This window comes from Melospiza georgiana, chromosome 15 (assembly GCF_028018845.1).
Source record: "Melospiza georgiana isolate bMelGeo1 chromosome 15, bMelGeo1.pri, whole genome shotgun sequence".
In the NCBI taxonomy this organism is placed as follows: Eukaryota; Metazoa; Chordata; class Aves; order Passeriformes; family Passerellidae; genus Melospiza; species Melospiza georgiana.
The window spans coordinates 9,602,069-9,626,151 of record NC_080444.1 but is presented as its reverse complement, the minus strand read 5'-3'; the positions used below and the strand labels follow the sequence as shown (position 1 = coordinate 9,626,151).

Here is a 24,083-nt window from a genome sequence, read left to right as displayed (position 1 = left end):
TGTAGTTATCTCAAACCTTCATCTCTCAAATGCAAAGGCTTTTATAGCCTTTGTATTCTATTAGTGTAACACTGAATGCCCTCGTTCTTCAGGTATTTATAGCAACTTCTGCAGCTCCCATAATAACTCTTGGTGGCTCAGCACCTCACAACATGATGTCTTGTTATCCCCATTTCACAGATGTGGAAATAGGGCACAGGGAAATTAAGTGATTTCTGCAGGATCTCCTGTAACCCACTGCAGCGCCTTGGCTGTGCCACCGCCTTCAGCTGAGTCTCAGCTCAGGTAGGATATTGTGGGCTTCTGCTATTCTCTTCATTTAAGATTATATAAAGAGACATAAATGCTAATTCTAGAGCAATGCCCTGATTTTCAGCAGCTCTGAGGAACCTCAGATGTCTCTGGACTCAATGCAGACATCCAGGAACTCAGAAAATTAGGCTGAGCTTTACTTGCCTAAATACTAAAGTGGTGAACTTGCTGGTAGAGCAGGGGATGAGCAGGAGGTGGAGGGTTTGGTGAATTCCTGCAGCTCCCCTTGGTCTCAATGAGGAACTGAGCTGAGGGGAGCCAGGGCCAGGCCCTGTGAAGCAGGGCAGGGGTGCAGGGCTGCCCAGGAGCTGTGTGGGCACACAGGGCATCAGGGCATGGAGCAGCAAGGCTCTCCCCCTGGCCTGATGAGGGTCCCAAGCACACTGCTCTCCCTCCATGCCTCAGTCTCCCCACCCACACATCATGCATGGTAATAGTTAACCACCACACTGAAGTGACAAACAGCTGGGTTATTTTCCAGCTTGGGTTTCAGGTCTTTGACTATGTGACAAGAGTGTGATGCAGGGGCTGGGCTATTTGGACACTTGATAAGCATGATGCTGTTTTGCAAGGCGATGCCACGTTATGGATTAAGTTCTTTGTTCCCTAACGATGGAGCAGCTTTGGAATGCTCTGTGCATGCAGGCAGTGAAGGATGACTGCTGGGCAAAGGGCTGGTGTTGGTACAGGAATCTTTCCCTAAGCTGATGGATAAACTGCTGCTGTGGGATGGTTTCATGCATCCAGAGATGTCTCCTCTTTTTCTGCACAGCAGACCATCACAAAGCTTGTGCATCACCAAAGTCCCTGCTTTGTTTGTGCCATCAGGAACAACTCTGGCTAATCACAGAATCACAGAATAGTTTGGGTGGGAGGGATCTTAAAGATCATCTAGTTCCACCCCCCTGCAGTGGGCAGGGAGACTTACACTAGACCAGGTGAAAGGTCTAAAGAATGGCACTGGACAGAGCTGGATCAGCAGGTGCTCACCATCAGTCCCCATCCTCAAAAAAACATCCAAAGCTGAACCTTCCATTTTTTTGAGGAGAGCTAGCCTTGTCCTGAGCCACACTGCTCTTGAGACTATGTGGGGAAATTCCAGGAAAATGGCTTCTCCCAATAAAAAACTGTATGAAGACAGCTGTTGGTAAGGTTTTCATTAACCTTGCTCTGGGAATGTCTATTATTTCCAGCCACAGTGTCTGGCACTGCTTGGTAGTGAGCACACGTGGGACAAACCCCTCCTGCCCCAAAAGAGCAGCAGAGCAAAGCTGTGCCTGCTCTGGGGCCGTTTGCACGGACATCAAAGGTCTGCAAACCCCTCTGTGTCAGTGCCACACAGATGGAGTCCTGGAAAACTGGCAGGTACCAGCACAGGACATTTTTGGAAGGATTACATTTGGTGCAGCACAATAGTTCCTTTATAGCCAGGGCTTGATGTGCTGCTGGTTCACGATGGCAATTAGCTGGATTAAGTTGCACCAATCTAAACAAAGTATTAATGAGACAGTTCCAGTAAATGGAACAGGCAGCACTCGGCCTGTGCCAGCTGCAGGGGCACTGTCAGGCATTTGGGATGCAATGTTTGTGGCACTGGGGAGGACATTCACAGCCAAGCCATGAACATCCACCTGCTGTGGTGGCCTCTGCTGCTAAACAGAGCAGGATGGGGAGCAGCAGCACTGCTGGCATCCCAATCCCAGCAGGCAGGATGGATCCAGCCCCCAGACAGGCAATGACAAACACTTCATCCTGGGCTCAGAGGAAAAGGTGAAGCAGCAAGGCTAGAAGTAGGACATAAAATCAGATTACAGCTTTGCTGTGTTTGAATTGCATTGTTCAATTCCAGTTTCTGCTGCTCTAAGACTAGACATCAAATAGAATGTTAAAATTATTTGAAACCAAGCTACAAGTCTCAACATCAGAATGCCTATTATACTTATCTGTGACCTTCTCACCATTAAAACCACCATATTATCATTATTGTACATTTTCAGATTATTATTAGGCTTCTGAACTCTGCTGCAGCTTGATTTATAGAAACTGCTTAGTCACTGGCAGCAGTGCTGTGCTGGGAGAGGCAGAGATGCTCGCTGGTGTTTCAGCACAGGCTCCTGCCAAGAAGCAGACACTGCCCTTGACAGATCATTGAGAGCTGGTGAGCATTTCCCTCTCATGTAAAACTCCTGGAATAGCTGCAAACCAAACCAACCTTCTTCCCTACCAACAGCGGGGGTGAAAAGACTCAAGGCTCAATTAAGGCGTCCCCTCCAATTGTTTTGGTAGATTTATGTCACCCTTTGCATGGAAAACGACCTTCTGGTTTGCTGTGTGCCCTGCTGGGAGTACTGCTGTGGCCTTTGGGGAGGCAGAGCTCCTGTGAAATTGGGATTTAGGCTTGGAAGGAGCAGTCTGATGGGACAGGAGCTGTCAGCAATGTGGGAAGGAGCCGGGCTGGGATGGGAGTGGGGGGCTCAGCAGGTCCAGGCACTGAGGAGCACATCCAAAATGAAATGTGGAGGAAGCACCTGCTGCTTCAGGACATTAATGATGTTTCTGTGACCCCATGCAGGGAGCAAATGCTCTGAGCAGAAGCTGCAGACAGGCCCTTACATGAAGGGTGTTTTCCCTGGCTTGTACACGCACCAGGGCACAGTAAATGCTAATAACTCACAGCCGTCTGAACAAACCAAATTACAAACCTGTTTCTTTTAGTTACTTGCTGAGTAGTGACTATGCTGAGCTCTTTATAAAGTGTAGACAAAATCAGAGTCCTCGGCCCTGTATGCCCTGAACAGGTAGGGAGTGATGTTCACCACTGCTTCAGTCAAACTTGCATCATCCCCAGGGCTGGTGCTCCAGAGCCCTCTGAAACCTGCAACTGAATTGAGCTGAAAATAAAACAATGGGTATCAAACACTTCCATTCTGATTTGAGGAAATGTTTCAGCAGCATTAATGAACTGTGCCTGTTTGCAACATGCTGGTATCCTGGAGATTCAAATCCAGCACTTCAAAGAACACACATTGGTTAAGTAGCTTACTCTTTAGTTTTATTCATGCTGGAGTAAACCACTGCCAGATATTTTCAGGGAGCTAGCAGGAGAGAAACAATGGCTCTATTTGGCAGAGTCCAGTGGATGAAAAGTATAAAAGTATAGAGTCCTAAACTGCTGAAAATAGTGAAAAATAATGGATTGGTTCTTCTCTCCTCACTCAATACCTTCATTCTTTTTGACATTTATTTTTTTTATTGCCTTTTCTCCTCTAATGCACTGTGGTGACTCATGTGAAAGGTCTGTGATAATGTTCCATGGCTGTGAAGTCACCAGATAACCACCACTCCTGCTCAGGCCCTGCACACATGTATGTTTAGAATATAGCCAGAAATGGGCTGACATTGATAGAACAGGGTAAAATAAGAGGTGGAAAGAGCATTTAAAAGCAGGTGCTGAGGAGTCCCACGCCCAGAAGACAATGATTTCTATATCTGTTGGAAATCAGAAAGGGCATGCTATAATCTGATACACAGAGATATTTCATGGGATAGCTGGTGCCACAGCAGCTCACGTTCAAATAATTGCACTTGCTCACAGACACAATGCTTGAGTCAATATTTTCAGGAACTTTGCAGCTCATGTCCAGACAGTATCTGACACTTTTTGCTGTCTCAAAGAGCAAACCCCATTCCATGTAGATCCTGCAGATGTGCTGGGATGAGGCTCTGGAGAAGGGACCCACTGCTTGGTTCAGCCTTGGATTTGGTGCTCAGGAGGGAGGTGCCACCTCCTTTGAAGTCTCTGTGCCCAGATTTGAGTTTTCCAGCTGGTTCAGATGCCTGGGTGTTGCTGTAAAATGCAGAGAGCCTGTTCCCAGGAACTGAACTTTGCTCTCTTAGCAGGGACATCCGAGGGCCATGTTCCAAGTAGAGACATCATGGCTTTGCCTAATAATAAACCTATTGACTTAGGGCATTTGGGGGCATGAATTCAATAATTTTGTGTTTTACTGAACATAATGTCAGCCAAGTCCCTTCTAGCCAAAGGCCATCTCTTCTGAAGCAATCAGGGCCTTAAATGCAGCAAAATAGAAAATTTATAACTAAAAATGGAGTGAGGAGTGCTGGCTTGACAATATTGCACAGGCCTGCCCCAGTCTGCATTCAGTTCTCAGCTATTCTCTGCCTGCAGTCCAATAGTAAAGTCATATTTATTTTCTTGGCTCTGCTGTGTTAATGAAAAAGCCACTTAACAAAACAAATAGAAGGAAGGACATTTGCAACCAATTATGGTATTGCTGATCAGTCACATAGTGCTGGAAATTACACACTGAAGTTCAGCCCAGGCAGCTGATCAATGACCTGGTAGCTTGGCACCAGTGCACGCCATCAACTTAATAAATCAATGTAATTCCAGTCCCTGTGCCAGCATATATATGTGGAGTCAATATGACATCAATATTATATAATGATGGTTAAAACTAATTGCCCAAACACTGAGGTTGAGGTCTCTTATCTGCTGTGCAACCCCACCAGAGCTGCTCCAGCGGGCAGGGTGGAATTTGGCTGTTCCTTAAACATACCCCTGGGCATCACTGAAAATCATGGGTTTAAGGCTTTTTTTTTTTTTTTCTGGAAACCACAAGGGAAGTCAGCACCCCAGCATGTCATTGAGGGCTGCCCAAGCTGCCAGCCAGCCCTCAGCCTCTGGGAGGACGTGGTGTGCACGCCGGGGCCTGGCACGCGCGGCAGGAACGGGCTTCTCCTTGGTGGCAGATGCACATCTTGGCTGCTTTATGCATGGCTTCCTCTTCTTAATTAGCTCTGACATTTTAGCTGTTGGAATATGGGTTTGGTTTAGGAGCTAAGGCTGAAAACTCTGGGAGTTTTCTGTTGGAAATGAAGTTTGGTTTAAGTGCAGGGAATCTGGGATGCTTCTAACTGAGTTTGAGCTTTGTGGGCCAGGGAGCTACAGGAGCTTCTGAGAGTGCTGGGGTCACTTCCTCCCACACCTGTACCCCCAGCTCCAGGGCTCTCTGCTCTTGTCGTTCACTCTTGTCACAGGAGCTACATAGTTTGTATGTATAAGAAACCTGCAATTTATATTAACTATTTAGAAACAGCTTTTTTTAAGGGTACCTGGACACTGAAGACATCATAATAGGATTTTTGTAAGTCCCAATCCTCTCCAGCCAAGTGATTCACTCATTTTCCCACCTCCAATGATTTATACACAATATTTTACCTGGAACCATAGCAACATCCATTCTGGCACATACACCAAGCCTCTTACCTGGCCATGGCTTCAGCTCTTCTGGGAACACACCTGGCCCTGTGTTATGTGGGACCTACTGTTTGTCCCATGTCATGACAACAGGAAAAGGGACATTTGGGCAGTACACACCCACCTGGGCACAGTAATCTGGTTGTGTCCTCACACCTCAGCTGCATTTCTCAGATTCATCATGTCCTGGAGCCACTGGAAAGGTATGTGAGACATTTCTACCTCATTCCTCTGTGCTTAGTTCTTATTAATTCAAGTGTTTTACTACATGAAGGATATTGTAACTGTAATATTGATTAATCAGTCATCAATGAATCATGATAAAATGGTTTGGGTTGGCAGAGACCTTAAAGTACATCTTGTTCCAACCCCTGCCATGGGCAGGTACACCTTCCTCTATCCCAGGCTGCTCCAAGCCCCATCCAACCTGGCTTTGAACCCTTCCAGGGATGGGGCAGCCACAGCTTCTCTGAGCAACCTGTGCCAGGGCCTCACTAATATCACAGAGAAGAATTTCTTGCAATAACCAACCTCTGTCAGTTTGAATCCATTTCCCCTCATCCTGACACTCCAGGCCCTTGTCTGGTCACTCTGATCTCCTGTCCCCCTCTGCTCTGTGCCAGTGCCAGCTGCAGCTCAGTGGTGGCTCCCAGTTCTGCTGCACCTTTCCCCCAGGGAATGCTCTGTTATCAGCACATGTTCATATTCTGGGAGCCTGTACAGGAACTGAGCCATGGCTCTGCAAGGTGCTCTGAAAAGTGGAGGGGAAAAGGCAATCTCTGCCCTGAGTGTCTTCTGTTCTGTTCTGCAGGCACTTGGAGCCAAGGGGATACACAGCTCATGCACACACACAAAATATATGTGTGTATATATATACACACACACACATATATATATATGTGTGTATATATATATGTGTGTGTGTGTGTATATATATATTTTATATATATATATATATATATATATATATATTTTATATATATATATATATATATATATATATATATATATGGCAATGACCTTTCTTTGGTACCATAATTTGATTTGCCTAATGCTTAGCTGAGAGCAGAGACAGGGAGCAAGGAAAGGAAAGGAGGGAAGAAAACCCTGATTCACGTTGCCCAGCCACAGCTGAAGCCAGGTTTGGCTGGGATTTTGGCAGAAGTGAGCTGTGAGGATAGTTCTGAAGGAGGAGAAAGGAGTGGCTGCTCAGATTTTATCAGGATGGTTTTCCCAGGCTTAAAAGAAAGCTGGGCAGAATGTGAGTGTGAGCTTTGGGAAGGAGCTGACAGCAGCATTACAGAGCCTGGTGGGGCAAAGGTTGTGGGCTGGCCATATGTGGGTAGGTGGTTGGTTCAGCCAGGTAAGAGGAGATGTGCAAAGGTAACAGGAATAAAGACTAGAAGGCAAGAAGCTCGTAAATTATGTAACTGAAGGGCTGGTATGGCTGTGGAGTGAATTGATGTGGCCTTGAGGGTAGCTGCTAAAGCTGAAGTGTGTAATAACTGATGGAAGAAGAGAGGCTTGGAGGAGATTATTTTAAAAAATAAAGTTTTAGACATGATAAAAAGAGTGAATTTGAGACACAGTTCCAAGAAATCCAGCCTGGTATCACTTCAGTGAGAAGGAAATGGAGAAAAGAAGGAGGATGGCAGAAAACAATTCCTGACTGACTGGGGGTGGAAAACACTGTCTGGGCTGCTCTATAGAGCTCTTGCAGTCTTTTTGAGTTATTTGGGTATTTTCCCAATTTATTTTTTGATTTATGGATTTTTTTTTAATATCGTAACTGATTCTGGTAACTCACCCAGAGTCACAAAACATTGCTGACTGTGGGTGTGCCCAGCCTGGTTCTTCCTCATGGGACACCAGCTCCACACCAGCTTGGTTTCTTTTGATATTTCCAGAAGTTCATAGCAGAAAAATACTCTGAGAAAATTTTGTCTTGTGGTGGTTTATGCTTTATAACTCTGGCCATCACTCAAATAAAAAATGGCAGCGGTCTGTGGAAAAAAAGAAAAATAATTGAAAAATTGATTCTTACTTATGTTTTTCCAAACCACCAGAGCAGTTTACCATTTCTGGGAAAAGATGCAATCAGGCAACATTTCCCTTAATGTCAGAATGCAGAATAATGCTCAGATGAATTTTTCAAAGAAGGCACTCTTATATTTGTGCTGTCAAATGGAGAAGCTGATTATCAGCTTTTTCTTTCTCTTACCTTAAATATTTACATCTAGAAATGTTAAGTGGATTTGTTTTCCTTCCTTAGTGTGCTTGGTTTTGGAAAAAAATAATGGGATTTTACATTGATTTTTCTGGTTTGTTTGTGTTGGAGTATAAAACCAGAATGTAGAGCAGCTGGAATTGGTTTGGGGGATTTATCAGTTACACTTGGAGGGCACCATATCTCAGTATGGAACAATGGGTGTGAAATTCTGGATCCAGCAGCATCAGCAGCAATACTTCCTTCAGTTTTCATTACCTTTATTAGATAAGAATAACAGAATAACTTGTACTCTTTCAAGGTTTCTCCAAAATAAGTGACTTCTTTGTGATCATCTCCAAACTGGAAGCTGCCTGACTCTGAGCTCCCAACCACAGCAGCAACACCTGTGTTGATGTGTGGAGAACCCTTCATCACAGCCTGGGCTCAGGGTTTGCACAGGAGACCCCAAACCCCTCCTGCAGGTGGGGTGGGATGGGATGGGATGGGATGGGATGGGATGGGATGGGATGGGATGGGATGGGATGGGATGGGATGGGATGGGATGGGATGGGATGGGATGGGATGGGATGGGATGGGATGGGATGGGATGGAGGAGCAGGGATGCTCCTAATCCCTGGCAGGAGATGTGGATCACACCTGGGCCGTGCTGAGGAGGGAGCAGCTCTGTGTGCTCCAGCATCATCTCCCCCTGAGAGCTTTCCTGAGGCAGCCAGGAGCTCTCTGAGGCTGCCAGGAGCCTCTGGACCTGCCCCCACATGCTGTGACAGACATTTCCTCTCCACAGATGGTGATGAGGAAGGTGAAGTGATGCATCCCAGGCTCTGTCCCCACCGAAAGATGCAGCTCCCGAGGCTCCAATTTGACCAGTGGACCCACAGCTCTGCAGGAGCACTGTCTGCTGACACACACAGCCCCAGAGGAGCCCTGTGCCTGTCCCTGTGTGTGGCACACACACGTGGGCATCTCCAGCAGCCTGAATTCCAGCTCCTGCCTCTGCCATCCCGGTGACAGCAGCACATTTGCATCAGGAGCCTCTGGGTGAGTAATCCCTGCCTCTGCAGCTGCAAATCCTGCAAACTCCCTGTGGCAAACCTGCTGCTGCTCTGGGCAGGGAGGATGCACTTTACTCCCAAAGCAGAGGATGAAAGACTCTGTGGCAAGGGCTCCTCTTTGAAAGGGCTGAGCCCAATGCTCTGCACTGTTTATTATCAGAATCACTGATCTCCAGAGCATTAATGCCCCTGCCTGCACACACTGCAGCCTGGCTGCCTTCTGCTGAGCATCTCAGCCTTACTTCAGCAATGCTGCTGCTAACTGCAATGAAACACTGGATTGAAGGGATTCACCTGTTTCAGCCACTTGTCAGGAGGGTGCACAGTGACAGGAACGGCCTGAAATGGCTGCATTTGCCCAATTCCTGAGCTACAGGTGTGCAGCCAGGCAGACCTGTGCCTGTCAGCACAGACCTGTCTAAAAATTAACCAGATTTGCACCTTCCCTATCTGTCTGCAGATAAGAGTGTTACCCCAGAGACAGGCAGGGGATATTGCTGATAGACTGAACCTGGGTGCTGGGGAACTCCTGACTTTGACCTTGGCACTTCTATCACTGGAGCAAAATTCTGCATGCTTCTGTTTGCTTACATGGAGATAAGGATGCTGGTCTCTGGATTAAAAGTGTCATTAAGGAGGCACATTATGATTATAATTATTATTTTACAAGCTGGCAGGGCTGCTGCTGAGGTTCTTCAAGGAGTGTGTGCCTTTGCAAAAAGCTGGAAGAAGCTGTACAGGAGGATTTTCTCATACATAAGCTGAGGAAAAGGATTATCTGTGAAACAGCTAACAGTTTTTATTTACTGTGAAAATCTGAGTCTCACTCTCAATTTCCCATCAAGATAAAATGCAGGCATTTGGTTAAAATGGTAACTTAATGCTCCAGAGGTTTAATTACCACCACTCTATAATCAAAATCAACACAGAGTGCAAGCTGTAGCTCCCAACTCCTACAAGAAATGCAGCTTCCCACAAAGCAGTCAATAAAAAGAAGATATATAGCATGTGCTTGGATTTTGTGGTCCTTCCCACAGCTGAACTTGCAAATCTGTTATTGCTAATGGTTTTCTTTCAAACCTCAGGTTCTCCCTTAGCTTTTATCAAGATCCAGAGCTCCTTATTTCTATATTTTAACTTTCTCTGGGTATAATATCTATATACAAGGTAATGAATTAAGGGAATTTGCAGTGCTGGAAGCTAAATTTCAAATTTTTTTCCTGTACCAACAGAAAGCACTGAACTAATCTCCATAGTGGTTATTATTCAAACTTTATAAAGGCCTTGGTTGGAAAAAGTGTCATGAAAGCAGGGATGTCTTCTGGGCTGAGGCAGGTGTGATCCCTGGCATGGATCTCCATGGATCAAATGATCCATCCTCCTCCACTGCAGTTCCTGGTGCTTTTCTTTAAGGACTTCACAACTTCTGGGTCATAGGACCAGCTTGGGCCTTGCTTAGGACAGATTTCCCTCTGCAAGTTGAGATTTCTTTTCTCCAGCGCATTTTCTGAATGGGGCTGTGGTGCTGTGCCAAGTGATGATCCCTGTGAAAATTGCACATGCTCTGTACTTTTCTGTTTCCTTGCAGGTCAAGTTCCTTGTGAGCAAAGCTTTTACCTGTCCTGCCAGGCAGAGGGCAAGGTGTCCAGCACAGGTGCTGTTAACAAGGCAATCCTCTGCCCTCTGCCAGGGGCTGAGCCCTGGATTTACATCCTGGGATGCTCCCAGATGCTCCACTAGCAAGCACAGAAGTTGCTCTCCAAAAAAAAATTTTCTATGGTTTCTGCCCTCTAAGCAAGGGTTAATTTTCCTCCTCATCAGCCCCCCATAAAAATCAGCACATTTTGTGACCTGCTCCTACCGACTTGTGGGAATAAGAGATACCCTGTTAGCAATCCCTGTCCAAACAGTGCTGCACTGGTTAGTGCCAGCACTTTCCATCCAGCACTAGTATTTGTTTTTCCATGCTCTTAATCTTAGAAATTGAATTGAGTCTGATAAAAGTGACTTCCTGAATATTGCATAACAGTTTACGTCTGTCAGGAGCGAAGACAAACAGACCTGACCTTGAACTGGAAAAGTTTCCTCCCAGCAGGTAAAGGCTTCCAAAAGTCTGAGCAGGGGCTCCTTGTGTCCCCACTGTCCTGGGACAGCAGTGAGGCTTCCCTGGCAGCCATTCCCTCCATAAAAAAGCTCAGTAAAATGTTGTGGATCCTCCTCTGGGACCTGAGAATCCCCCGGAAAGAGCCGCAGCAGGAAGGCAGCTCCGTGTTCTTGCTCCAAAAAGGAGGCAGAGGAGAAATCCTGTCCATATCTGGCAGGGTTTGGCCTCCAGGGATTAATTAAAGGCTTTTTCAGTTTTTCTTTCAAACCTCACAACATTCATCCCCGCCTCACTGAATAGGGAAAAGGGAGAGGCATTTTCTCTGGTGAAGCACCAGCCTGTTTCAATTTTCAGTTTTACATTGCAGTAATGTGCTTTTCCTAAGGGAATACCACAGGAAGGGCAAACTTTGGCTTCTCACCATTGGAGCATTACGTCATTAAAACGAGCTGGAAATCTGAGCAGCGGGCAAAACAAATTCCCTAAACTCAATAATTCCCCCTTTCCTTGGTGCTCCTGTCCCTCTGCCCTGCCCAAGGCAAGGCAGGTGGAGGTGTTGAGATGGGGACCAGTGAATGAGGAGTGGGTGATGATGCCACAGGAGCAGGGAGGTGTCCTGCAGCTTCTGAGCTGCTGGCACTGCCAGGGCTGGGACCAACAGAGCTCTGGGGAAGCCAAATCCTTTTTTCTTTGACTCAGGCTTTTGGTGGTGGCTGCAGTGGGAGGAGAAGGTGGCTCTCAGGACTCCCTGTGAAACATTTGGGGTCTTATGTTGGGGTCTTATGTTGGGGACAGCTTTCCCACTGCCAGAGAAGTGCAGGGTTTGGGAGACTCTGGGTTTTGGGCAGCATCCTGAGGAAGCAGCACAGCTCCCAGCTCAGCCCACCCTGAGTGTGTGTGTGGTGCCCTGCAGAGCCCCGGCTGTGCCCTGCAGGGTTTGTTTGCTGACCCCATTACCTATTCCAGTTTGGTTTTCAGCTGCTTAGGCTTGATTATTTTAAACCCCTCTATCTGATTATCAGCAGCCCAGCCAGGCCAGATATGGGGATTCTGGGGGATCCCCAGCAGTGTCACAGAAGGATCATTTGCCTCATTCATGCTTCTGAGGGCACTGGGCAGCTGAGAGGGCAGGGGCAAGAGTCACGGGGATATTCCAAACAGGGAAGGCAGCTCCCCATGAAGCCCCTGTGCCACAGCCTGAGGAATCCCAAACTGTGCTGCAGGATGCAGGACCTTGCTGAATCCCAAACTGTGCTGCAGGATGCAGGACCTTGCTGAATCCCAAACTCTGCTGCAGGATGCAGGACCTTGCTGAATCCCAAACTCTGCTGCAGGATGCAGGACCTTGCTGAATCCCAAACTGTGCTGCAGGATGCAGGACCTTGCTGCCATGGACATGTGGGAGTTCCTGTCACTGTGCCCAGCACCCCCAGGAGATCTCAGCGCTGGGCACCACAGCACACACCAACCCACACTGGCACCACAGGATGCTTCTGGAAGCAGAGCAGCCCAGGGACACGCTGGCATGGCAGAGTGCAGCAGATTGGTACCCAAACCAGGCATCCCCGTGCAACCTTTCCAGAGCTGCCTTGCTCCTGCTTTTCAGCTTCCTATTGTTGTCCGAGAGCTGTTTTTTCCTCCTCCTCCCCCCAGCAGGATGAAGAAGCCTCCAGCTGGCCTAGGAGGCTTATCAGCTCTGTCTGGCTGGGTGTTAACAGTTTATTTGCATAAGTACCTGTCCCCGTCATATGCCGCCTGCCTTTGTGACTCACTGGAGCTGTTTATTTTTCCTCCAGCAGCCAGGCTCGGGCTGCTGCTCCCTGAGGTATGCCAGGGCAGATGCCACCACCCCAGGGCATGTGGGATGCCTGGCACGCTTGGGGCAGGAGCTCACCCTCGCTGCCTCACCCGCTCCTCCTGCCCTGCGGGACCAGCTTGGAAATTAAATGTAAAACTGGTCGGGTCCTGATTTCTCCTGGCTGTCAAGATAAAATTAAACTGAACCCCCCCCCCCCATTTCACACCTCAGCAGCTGTCCCTGGCTGGGGAGAGCAAGGCTTCACCTGGGACCACAGTCTCACCTTGAAGGGAAGGTGATGGGCAGCTGCCTCCTCCCTGCTGACAGCACTCCTTGGAAGGGACCCACACAGATCATCGAGTCAACTCCTGGCCCTGCACGGACAATCCCAGAAATCCCACCATGTGCCTGAGGGTGTCGTCCTAAAGGAATCTGGACATTGTCCAAATGCTCCTCAGCTCTGTCAGGCTTGGTGCTGTGACCATTCCCTGTTCCTGTTCTCAACCTTCCCCCAGGGGAACAACCTTTTCCTGATATCTTTATTTTAAGGAGCTGAGACCATTAAAGCATTTTCTGACCCCAGGTCTCAGCTCCAAAGGCAGAGGCAGTGTAACCTGCCAGACAAACCCTTGGGGCTGTGCTAAAGCAAGCTCTGTGGAGCTCTGCTCCAAGTGTTGGTGCTGACCGCAGAGTCACCTCCTCAGCCAGGAGCCAAGCGATCTTGTTTCTGCTCATTAGCTCTGAAAGGTTTTTCCATCCATAATAAGAAAGTCGTTAATGTTAAACTTCCACTGCCAGGTAGGATTGATTTGAAGATTACAAGCACTATAAAGGGGGGATGCATTGCAAATACAATGTGTTAAAGTCCTGGCGTGCAGGAATTGTTGCTTCAATGGTTGCCTGTCATCTGTGGAGCTCACCAAAGCCCATCTATAGAGCTCAGGCAGATGTGGGGCTGCTCAGCAGCCTGGAAGGGGTAGCAATGAGTGGCTACTTTCAAAGGGAAAAGGTAAATTCAAATCAGTGGCATCCTCTGCAGAAGGGCTGTCATCCTGTCCCAGGAGATGACAGAATTGGTGATTTAACAAGTCTCCATGCTCTTCTTCTTATGATATGTTATTAATATGGTGCAAAGCCCAGATGTCCTCATTGTTTACAGATGGGAAATGCTCAGTATGAGACCCCCCTCTCAAAGGATCTACCACGACTGACTTACCTTCTCCTGAACGTGGCCCAGACACCTGGGTGCTGTTGTGTGGTGTGTTCTGCTGATGTGTTCTGCTTCCCCTCCATGGCTGATGTGTCAGTGGATCAGCTGCCCCTCCATCCATCCATCCATCCATCCATCCATCCATCCATCCATCCATCCATCCATCCATCCATCCATCCATCCACTCTTGGATGTAAAAGTTATTTCAGACATATATCATTCATCATATAAAATGCTTTTGACAATGAGCAGTGCAGGTGTGCTTTGCTCCTCTGACTGGGAGATGGGATGGATGGATGGATGGATGGATGGATGGATGGATGGATGGATGGATGGATGATGGATGGATGGATGGATGGATGGATGGATGGATGGATGGATGGATGATGGATGGATGGATGGATGGATGGATGGATGGATGGATGGATGGATGATGGATGATGGATGGATGGATGGATGGATGGATGGATGATGGATGGATGATGGATGGATGGATGGATGGATGGATGATGGATGGATGGATGGATGGATGGATGATGGATGGATGGATGATGGATGGATGGATGGATGGATGGATGGATGGATGGATGGATGGATGGATGAATGGAGGAACTTGGTGAGCAGAAAGAGGGATTTGGCTCAGCTCAGCACATCCAGCCTCAGCTCTGCTTGTGTGATGTTACAGGGCAGACCAAAGTGTGTGAGGAAGAAGTGAGCATGGCAAGGCAGGTAACCAGTAATTTCCTACGAGTATGATCATGGAAGAGGATCAGTGGATTCAGTTTGTCCAAAGAAAAATGCAGAGAGAGAAAAGAGAGAGAGAAAGAAGCAAGCAATACACCATGTGAACCATTCAAAAAGTGGTTAAAGGAGCAGAACCACAGAAAGATAAATTAATGAAGCCAGGAGAGTGCTGCAGGAATCTCATTATAAATATCATGTTCAGTTGTAGATCAAGAGATCCTCGACTTTCAATCTTTATCTCTTCTCCTCAAATGCATTAGCAGCTGATTTGTCCTTCTGGCTACTCTCGGGTCTTTCTGAGATGTTGTTTCCCATTCCATGTGCTTCCCTCATCCAGGCTGGGTTTGCTGCATGGGAACACTGATGGAGTGTCCATGTCAGCCCCCCTATGGTTAAAACTAACCCTGTAAGTAAAGCTTCATAATTTTATTTATGACTTTTGGATGAGATAATGGTTTTCCACTTTGAAAAGAAAGCTCACTACTTCAACATTTATTTTCTATAAATGCCATGGCATTTATATTGCAACAGGAGACTATTCAGTGACATTATCTGATAAATATCTTGTTATACAGCTGCAATTTACAATGCATATATTTTTAACGGTGCTTCTAAGCTAAATTAAATGCTTCTAAAACATGGTACTTAAGGAAAATAAATGTCTGTTCTAGCAATTTTGTTTTTCAGGGTGCACTATTTTTTTAAAACCAGATACCATCTTCATCCTGTCAGGCAGTAAATTATGCACTTGCACTTTCATAAACTCTCCCCTTGGGAACTTAGTCAATGAAATGGAAATGTCTTTTTCACACCCTCCAACTCTAGAGAAATACAGGGAAATAGCCAACTTGGTTATAAACTGAATGTCTAGAGGGAATCCATATGAAATGTGGATTAATGCAGTCCTGATGCATGTATTGTTTAGCACACGTACCATTCACTCAAATGGTGCATTGAGTTGTGACTGGGATCATTAATGTCTCCTTTTTTTTCTGAATTGGGAGAGTAATTGCATGTTCCATGGTGGGATGTGCAGGTGCAAAGACTCTCCCTGGCACTGGACTGTGAGCCTCCCTCCCAAGCCAGGACACTGCAGGAGGAGGAAGGCTCTGCTGGCCTGCTCAGGGAGTGAAGCACAACAGCATTTACACCTCAGCTGGTCTCTCCTGTGTTGAGGGGTGGGATTGGGCAGGACAGGGGCTTGCAATGGCATGTCCTGCCTTGTGGGACAGTTTTCACAAGGGAGAGCAGAGCTACTGAGGCAGCTGAATTTGCTGTTCCTTGTACATCCCTTCTAAGTGAATTATTAAAATCTACTTCTGTTTTCACCATCCATCACCCAGAACCACAGAGTTTTGCCTGTAGCAGTCAAATATCCTCACATGAAGCCCTGTGTGGTCCAAGGAGTTGTGTTATCCCCTCACCACACCATGCATGGAAAGTGTGAGAAGCAGCAAAAAGGCAGCAAAGGAAAGGAAGGCAGGAAGGGATTTGCAGGGAACTCTGCTGAGATGCCCAAGGACCCCTCAGAAGCAGGAGGAGCTATAGCAGCTCTCCTGAGCCAGGAAGGGCACTGAAGCTGTTCACCTGACCACTGATGGTCCTCATTTTCCCTTTGAGAGCCCTCTAAAAGCCCCAGCTCATCCACTCTGGGGAATGCAGGAAATGTGAGGTGTATTAGATGCATTCAGCAATAGCAGCAAACTTAGAGAAAACAGGAAAATCAACAGCAACAACAACAACAAGAAAGGAATCTTGAAATTTGGCAGGAAAAAATGCAGTGCAAACCCCACAAGAGCGTGAGTATCTTTACACAAAGCCACTTATGGATGCATTCCTTAAAGGTAATCCCTTCAGACACTGTGAGGCTGACATTTCTTTGAAAGATATTAAAGCAGCTGTTGCTAGAACACAGAGAATTACTGAGCTATCTGTCAAGGGATGGACATTTGTAATGCTATATCATCTACTTTTTTTTTTTAATTTACAGTTTGTTTTCATACCAAATTTCCAGCTAGTGAAGGTAATTGAGACTGCAAACAAAATCTCACTATCCACTGATCTGCCAAATCAAATTTTTTCTCCTGTAAGTATAGTGTATTTCCTTAGCTTCAGAGAGGAAAAGAATTATGCAGAATGAATGAGAAAGAAAAGGGGTTAGTTTGGGAAGGGATTAGTTTATATAATGACCATAGCAGCCATCTCTCTGTTGATCTGTCATAGTTCATTCCCAAAGATGTGAATTATTATCATTGTCATTTAGAACAGAGCTTGTAATTTTCCTTCTGCTGCATCTGCTTACCACTGTCCAAATTAACACAGATTTTAGTAAAAACCAAATATCCTGACTATAGCTGGGATATTGGATGACCCCATCTGGGACATGGATGCAGCAAGATTCTTTATCATCTTTGTGTTGCCCTCCTGGAATGACTGTGCACTGCCCTGGTCCTCCAAAGGAATTAAAGTAGCCATGAGGTGTTTTGATGACTTTTGGCTACCAGAGGCCCCAAAAGAGGGCATCTAAGGCAGTGAATTAGTAGCTGTGCATCTCCTGTGCTGTTTTCAAGCTGTGTGATGTTCCTGAGGGGTCTCCAGGAGCTCTCTGTCCCTGGAGCATCTCCCTGCTCCATGATGTCCTCCCTAACCCAGCACTGGGGCTGGGTGGGTGTCACAGCAGGAATGAGCTGAGCTCCCCTCGTGGCCTTTTCCCTAGCCAATGTCAGAAAACAGAATAGTTCTAAAGATCTTCAAAATGACATATGATTTTTGCTCTCTTTGGGGACTACATGCATTCCCACGGACCAGTCCCATCCACCTGGTTCTCCTGGGCTATGGCAATCAAATTTGATGCCAACATGGCAACTGGGCTTTCCTCCTTCTCTCTCCTGTCTGCACTGAGATTTTCACTGGTCTCAACTCTTACTGAGAGGTGTATTTCAATCAAAGTCTTGAAGAGTAATTATTTCATATGCTTGTTCTCCTGAAGTTGCTTTAACAATTTTGTAGCTCTAAGGTGAGCTAATTCACCCCTAAAATTCAGGTACTCACACCTCATCACTCCAGCAGGATGCTCCTCCAAGGTGGGAAAGCAGCCCTGAGGTGACAGCTCTGCAGCGTTTTGGGGGACTCAGGGTAAGTGATGGGATAACTCTGCAGAACTCACAGAAAACTCACAGAGAGTCTGTCCTTCACTTCAAAACATCTGTTAATTCTACTTGTGTGCTCATCATCGAAAGGCTGCCTATATTTTTCCTTTCAGGTTTGCGAAAATAAGCACCGGTGAATGAAGATGAAAGAGAAATGTTGCTGGTTTCTTCCCTGGAGATCGTATTTCTTACTTGTTGCATAACTGCTTATTTTAGCATCAATCAGCCAAGCCTTTGTTGTGCAGACAATTCTGTCCTTTTAAAGGATTTGTGCAGTATTGTTTCTTCCAAAATGCTTTTTTTTTGTTGTTTTTATTATTAGATTTATTTCCTCTCTTAGCAAATGCCAGCTGACAACACCCTGCAACACCCTGTCAGAGCTCTTCATAAGTGTTACATAAATGTCATACTGTGTAAACTGAGTGTTGTATGTAACATACACATGACCTTTCTGGAGAACCATCCATCAGGTGCTGCGTGTGCCACGTTTATGCATTTGTACACAAACTGTGTTTAAGTGTGCATATATGGTAGCCAAAAATCTCTTAATGAGAGTACTCAAAAAGTAGAAATGTCTGAACTTTGTCGGTGCAACTTCATCTACACCCTTTTGCTGAAGCAGAACAAGACTTCAGTTGCATGTGCAGATACTCTTTTCCCTCTGCATGGCTGTGTGCAGTGAGATGGTCAGCGAGGGGCTCAGCAATGCCTATTGTTCAGCACACGAGCCCAGGCAGAGCACATTATCCAGAGCATTATTCACATGTCTGACCAGTTTTGGATTTCACAGCAATAGAAAATGCAGCTCCAATACTTCTCCGTGCAGTTTTCAAAGCAGAGCAAGGTGCTCAAGTTCTGGATGGTAAAAATCTACTGAGGTTGTAACCAGGCATGCTGTGGACCTGCCTTGTCCTGCCATGACCTTGTGCAGAGATGTACCCCAGAAATCCTGGAGAAATGGCCCAGAGGGTGGTAAGGCTGTAGCATGCAGCACAGGAGCAGAGCAGGGACCTGCAGGTTCCTCAAAAGACAGAATTATTAATTTCCTCATGGCTTTTTCTACAGCACTTTCCACTAGACTGCCTCAGTGCTTCAGCACCTTCATTAATCCTCCCCAAACACTCATTCTGAAGATGGGTCAGAGTGACACATGGATGGATTAAGGTCAGTTTTGACTAATTCAGGGTACTCCATCTGAAAAGCATAACGTCTGCGTTTTCAGAGCATTTAACATGATACAGCACTTCATACATGCAAGCACAGCACCCACTGCTTCCAGCTGCACAAAGATGGATGTCAGCAATTCAGGCTAAAGGCTTCCAGCCACACACCACAGTGTGGGCAACACAGCCATCAGCAGCCAAAAGTTTGGGTTAATGACTTGGAGTGTTACACAGCCTGTGGCAAGGGCATGGAATGAATCTTTGGGAGAGTTTTATCCTTTTGTCACAGTCTGCCTGTGTCCTGCAGCCCTTGCATCATCATCAAAGACTCCTTGGGCAGTCTTTGGTGATGCAGGTAAGATGACAACATGGCCACAATTTGTTTCCTTTTTGGCTTACAGAGCAGATCCGTGCTGCACAGGTGTCACAGAGAAATCAGATTGTGACAGTGTAACTAAGAACTGCATTAGAGTGTGTGTGCACAAGAAAATCTCCAGAAATTGGTATGGAATGCCTCACTTTGGACACCTCTCATGTCCCAGCCAGGTAACACAGTGACCTTCACAACATCTCTTAAGGCAGACTGTGCTGTAGGTGAGGTGGGATCTGCAGGTGAAGTCCTGTCAGGGGCTGTGCTCATGAATGCCACTGCTCCTGTAATCCAAGGAAATGCTTTTTAGTCAGTAGCTGGTGTTTCCTGCTCCCTGGGGGGCTGCTGAGAGAGCTCCGAGCACCTGAAGCAGCAGGTGCCCCAAGAGCAGCATTTTGAGAGATTTCAGCTGCCAGAACTGAGCATGTTTATTGCTGTGTGGTGAACTGCTCTTCAAAACCCAGTAACACAACTAATTTGGGTGGATTTATCTAAAAGACCATAAAAGGCTGCTCCGTGCCAAATTTCAAGACCTTATTTCCAGTGTTAGTCCTAAGATCCACAGCAAGCTCAAGAATGACCAAAGTGATGCTCTTCCCCTACTCTGCTTTCATCCTTGGAAGCGCCAAAGGACTTGGAACCTTTGGAAAACACCCAACACAGACTGCCAAGGCAGAAAGTTACAGCCTAATTCATTCAAGTTTGGTAATTTATAACAAGCCACAACAGGGATGTAAGTTGGGGAGCATCTGGCTATTGTAGCTCTGGTTCCTAATGGTTTATAATTGGTAAATCACAGTTTTAGGGCTGACCGGCTTAATGAATCGAAAGAGATGATGGCAGATTGTCACTGAAAGAGGCTCTTTAACTTGAATTTTAATCTTCTACAGCATTGGTTTAAAACAGTACAAGCCAACTTCTGTAGGGCCCCGGGGAGTTGGGGCAGATATATGCTCTACATCCAATTATTATTACTATTATTTTAATTTAAGAAGCCGTTTCTATCCCGAAAGCACTGCTGTCGTTGTTTTTAATCCTGTGCAAAACAGCTGGCAACAGGCAGCCCTGAGCCACCCAGAGCCCGGAGCGCTCGCGTGGGGCGCGCACGGCAGGGTCACCCCGCGCGGAGCCGCCGCGCCGCTCCGCACCTCTGCGCGGAAACTCTGCCAAGTTTTCTGGGGGGCACACGCACACGCACACGCAGCACGGCCCGGGGGGGCTCCTGTGCTGCGGCGCATCCCCAGCCCCGCCGCTCCTCGCCCCTCCGGAGCGGCCGCGGTGCCGGCGCGGAGCCTCCGCGTCCCCCCCCCCCCCCCCGCGGTTCCCACGCCCCGCGGCCGCGGAACTTCGCTGCGCGGGTGCGGGAGGGAGGCGGCAGCTCCGCGCCGCGGCCCCCGCCCGCCCCGCGATGGGCAAGAGCCGTCTTTTTGACGCAGGAGAAATGGCAAATTTTAAGTACGTCATTAATATGGCGCCAAAACCCTTTTTTTTTTTTTTTTTTTTTTTAAAGTATAAGCTTATTTTTTATTTATTTATTTATTTTTTCAAAGGTTGGCGAAGCCGCCCCGTGTACGCGTGTGCACAGCGCGCAGAGGGGGAGCGGGCGGGCGCGGGGGGTGGGGGGGGCGGAGAGCGTGAGTGTGTGCGGGTGTGAGTGTGAGTGCGTGTGCAGGGCCGGGCTGCGGGGCGCCGGGGCTGCGGGCGAGCGGCGCTGGGGCTCCGGGCAGCGCCATGGGGCCCCGGCGGCCGGCGGGGGGGTGACGCGGGGCGGGCGGCGGCGGCGGCGGCGCGGCCCGCGATGGGACCCGCGCTGCCCGCACCTGGCCCTGCCGCGGCGCCCGGGGAGGGGAAAAGGCGAAGAAATTGAAGATTTGGGGCGGCCGAGGCGGGGGGGGGGTGGGTGGGGGGGTGGAAGCACCGCCACCATTATCCGTCCCCGCTCCGAAAGTCGCTTCCCCGCCTCCCTGCCGGAGCCGGAGCCCGGGCGGCGGCGGGGCGCGGAGCGCCGGAGGAAGTGCGGGGTGAAAAAGAAAGAGAAACAGGCGGGCAGGGCTCGCCCCGGCCGCGGCGGAGCGGCCATCTCGGCTGGGAGCGGGACCGCATCCATGGAGTTACCGGGCGGGCGCTCCTAAGGAGGGCCCGGGCGGCGCGGCCCTGGCAATGACACCGGATTGAGCCGCCGAGGGGGCTCTCCCGGCCGGGGACTGCGGGAGCATCCCCCGCCCCCGCCTCCTCCCGCCTGTCACCCCAGAGACCGGCGCAACTCCGGGCGGACACTCCTGGCCAAGGTAAAGGCTCGGCGGGGTGGCGGCGGGAGCGGGCTGGCTTTGCAGCGGATGGTTATTTTGCAGCTCCCCCTGCTTTTGCTGTATATATGTCTTTTTTTTTTTTTATTATTTATTTTTTTCCCCTCCCTCCCCCGGCTGCCGGGCGGGGGATGTGCAGCATTCCCGGGGCGGATGGCGCACGGTGGGCACTCTCCTTTGGAAGTGCGGGAGGGAGGGAGGCGGCGGGGACGTAAACAAGAACTTTTCAAGGCTCGGTTCGCCGCTTCGCCCCTTTATTCCCCGAATTAATGACTGCGGCAGCGGCCCCGCGCCCTGCCCTGCCCGCCGGGGGAGCGGGGGACGCCCCGCGGGGCCGGGGCGGGCGGCGGGGGCTCGGCGGGCGCAGCGCGGGGCGGGCGGCGCGCTCGGAGCGCAGGGGCCGCGGGCGCGGAGCGCTGCGCGGGGCCGGGATGGCGGTGCCCGGGGGCGTGGCGGCTGCCGGCTCCCGCCTGCCCTCCCCTTCCTCCCCCCTTCCCTCCCCACCGCGGGGCTTTCCCCGCCGCCTTCCCCCGCCGCACCGCGCCGCGCCGCGGGGTCCCGGGGCTGCCGGGCGCGGACGCTCCGCCGCTCTCCCCCCATGGCATCACCCGCGCTCGGAACCATCCCGCGTCCCCCCGCGCCGTTGTCCCCCCGGGCCGCCCCTCCTTCTCTCCCCGGCCACCTGCCCCCTCGCCGGGCTCCCTGCTGCATCCTCCGTGCCCCCGCCGTGCTCCTGCCCCTTCCCCACCTGCCGAGCCGCTCCCAGCCGGGATGCGGGGCTGGGAGCGCCCCCCCGGCTGCCCCGCGCCCGGGGTGGGAGCGGCGAGCTGGAAGTTGGGAAGCGCTGGAAAGGCGGGAGGCTGCTGGATTGTCAACCTCGATCGCAATTAGGGGGAAATAAATTTCTCTCTCTGTCTCTCCATACCTATACGTTTTGAGCGCTTTTTGAGTGGGAAGAGAAGGATGGCATGGCATTCGCAGGGAGAATTCTCAGTGCCTTTCTCAGCCCTCACAGTGAAAATTGTTTTGAAGGGCTGAAGCCAGGACCCTCCGACCGCTTGGACAGTTCTATGAGGAGGTTTTGCTTGGGGGGAAAAAAAACCAATTATCTGATCTCAGCCTTCTCCCCAGGGGTACGGAGCCCAGCTTTTAGGAATGGTGTTTGACCTTTAAGCACTTATTGGCTACTGGGGTTAAAATAAGCTTGAGATAGGAGTAAAAATAGCTTGCAGAAAGGTTAAATCGAAGGTTAAATTTGTTTTTCTTAAGAAAATTGAGGCTGATGTTCAAAAATGTAGGCTTGGAGCAGAGGATGGAGGGTACACGGTAGGGGGTCTGTAGGCAAGAAGATGCAATTCCTTTAAAGTATTGATGGCTGCTGATAGGGTTTGACACCCAAGTTCTGAAAGTTGGGGGGTGAGTGGTCCTTCAGACCAGCTCTGGTCTTTACCTTTCTGTGGGTTTTCATGATTCACAAAGGTTGGAGTGTCTGTAGCTCCTGTTGATTTCCTCTGAGTTCTTGATGCTCAAGAGACCTGCAGGATGGGGCAGCTGGCTGTGGGCATGGAGCTTTGCTGGTGTCCCTTCTCATGCCCTGTGTCACTGCCTGCACCTTCCCCAGGAAGGCAGGGTGGCCTCAGTGCCCTCAGTAACCTTTCTGATCACCTGTGCTCTGTCTGGGCTTGCTAAAGAAAAAATAGATAATTATAAGGTAACGAGTCAGAAGAGGCAAGCAAAGTTATAAACGTGAGTAGTAAAGGAAAAAAAGCCCCTTGTAGGTGTGGAGAAAGGCAAAGCACAGGAAGTAAACGAGCGCTTGTTTTGTTTTAAATTGAAATGAGATTAGATTTTGCCCTGGGGAGCCAAGACAGCAGCGCTGGTATGGAGGAGAGGAGGGATGGCTTGCTCCTCACCTGGGCACCTGAGCTTTTGCTGGAAAGCTGGGGCTGGCAGCAGCCTGTGGAGGAGGCGAGGGACAGACGAGCCCCAGCAGGCAGGGGCAGGCTCTGCTGCCCAGAAAATGGTTGTTGTAGGTACCAGGATCCTGCTCCTCAGCATCTGCACTTCGCAGGGTTACCAGGGAGGTCAGGAAAGGCTACTCCTCCCAGATGGAGGGGCTGAGCACCACGGCTTGCTGCGGGTCTTGTTGGCCCCGCTGCCGTGCATCCTTAGGTCCAAAAGTTTGTCCTGTTACTATGAAATTGGGGCTGTGCCAGTTTGGGGGATGCTGCTGCTCTCTCGGAGCCTCCCGTAGCAGCGCTTGGCTCCGGAATTTGCTCATGGGAAAAGGCAATGGGACGAGGACAACCCTCCCACGGCGTACCGGCTGGGATGTTCCAGCCCTCCACCCTTTTTATTGCACTT

General features: G+C 49.1%; 1 protein-coding gene across 3 annotated transcripts in view; it reads left to right on the top strand.

The window, feature by feature from the left end:
- The first annotated feature begins 21,327 nt into the window (after window positions 1-21,327).
- The window catches only part of JADE2 (jade family PHD finger 2), a 74,515-nt gene continuing 71,759 nt past the window's right edge, over window positions 21,328-24,083 (top strand). For all 3 annotated transcript variants that reach the window (XM_058035120.1, XM_058035118.1, XM_058035119.1), the window contains exon 1: window positions 21,328-21,701. The gene's annotated coding sequence lies outside the window, so the exon portion shown is untranslated. The remainder of the gene's footprint in view (window positions 21,702-24,083) is intronic.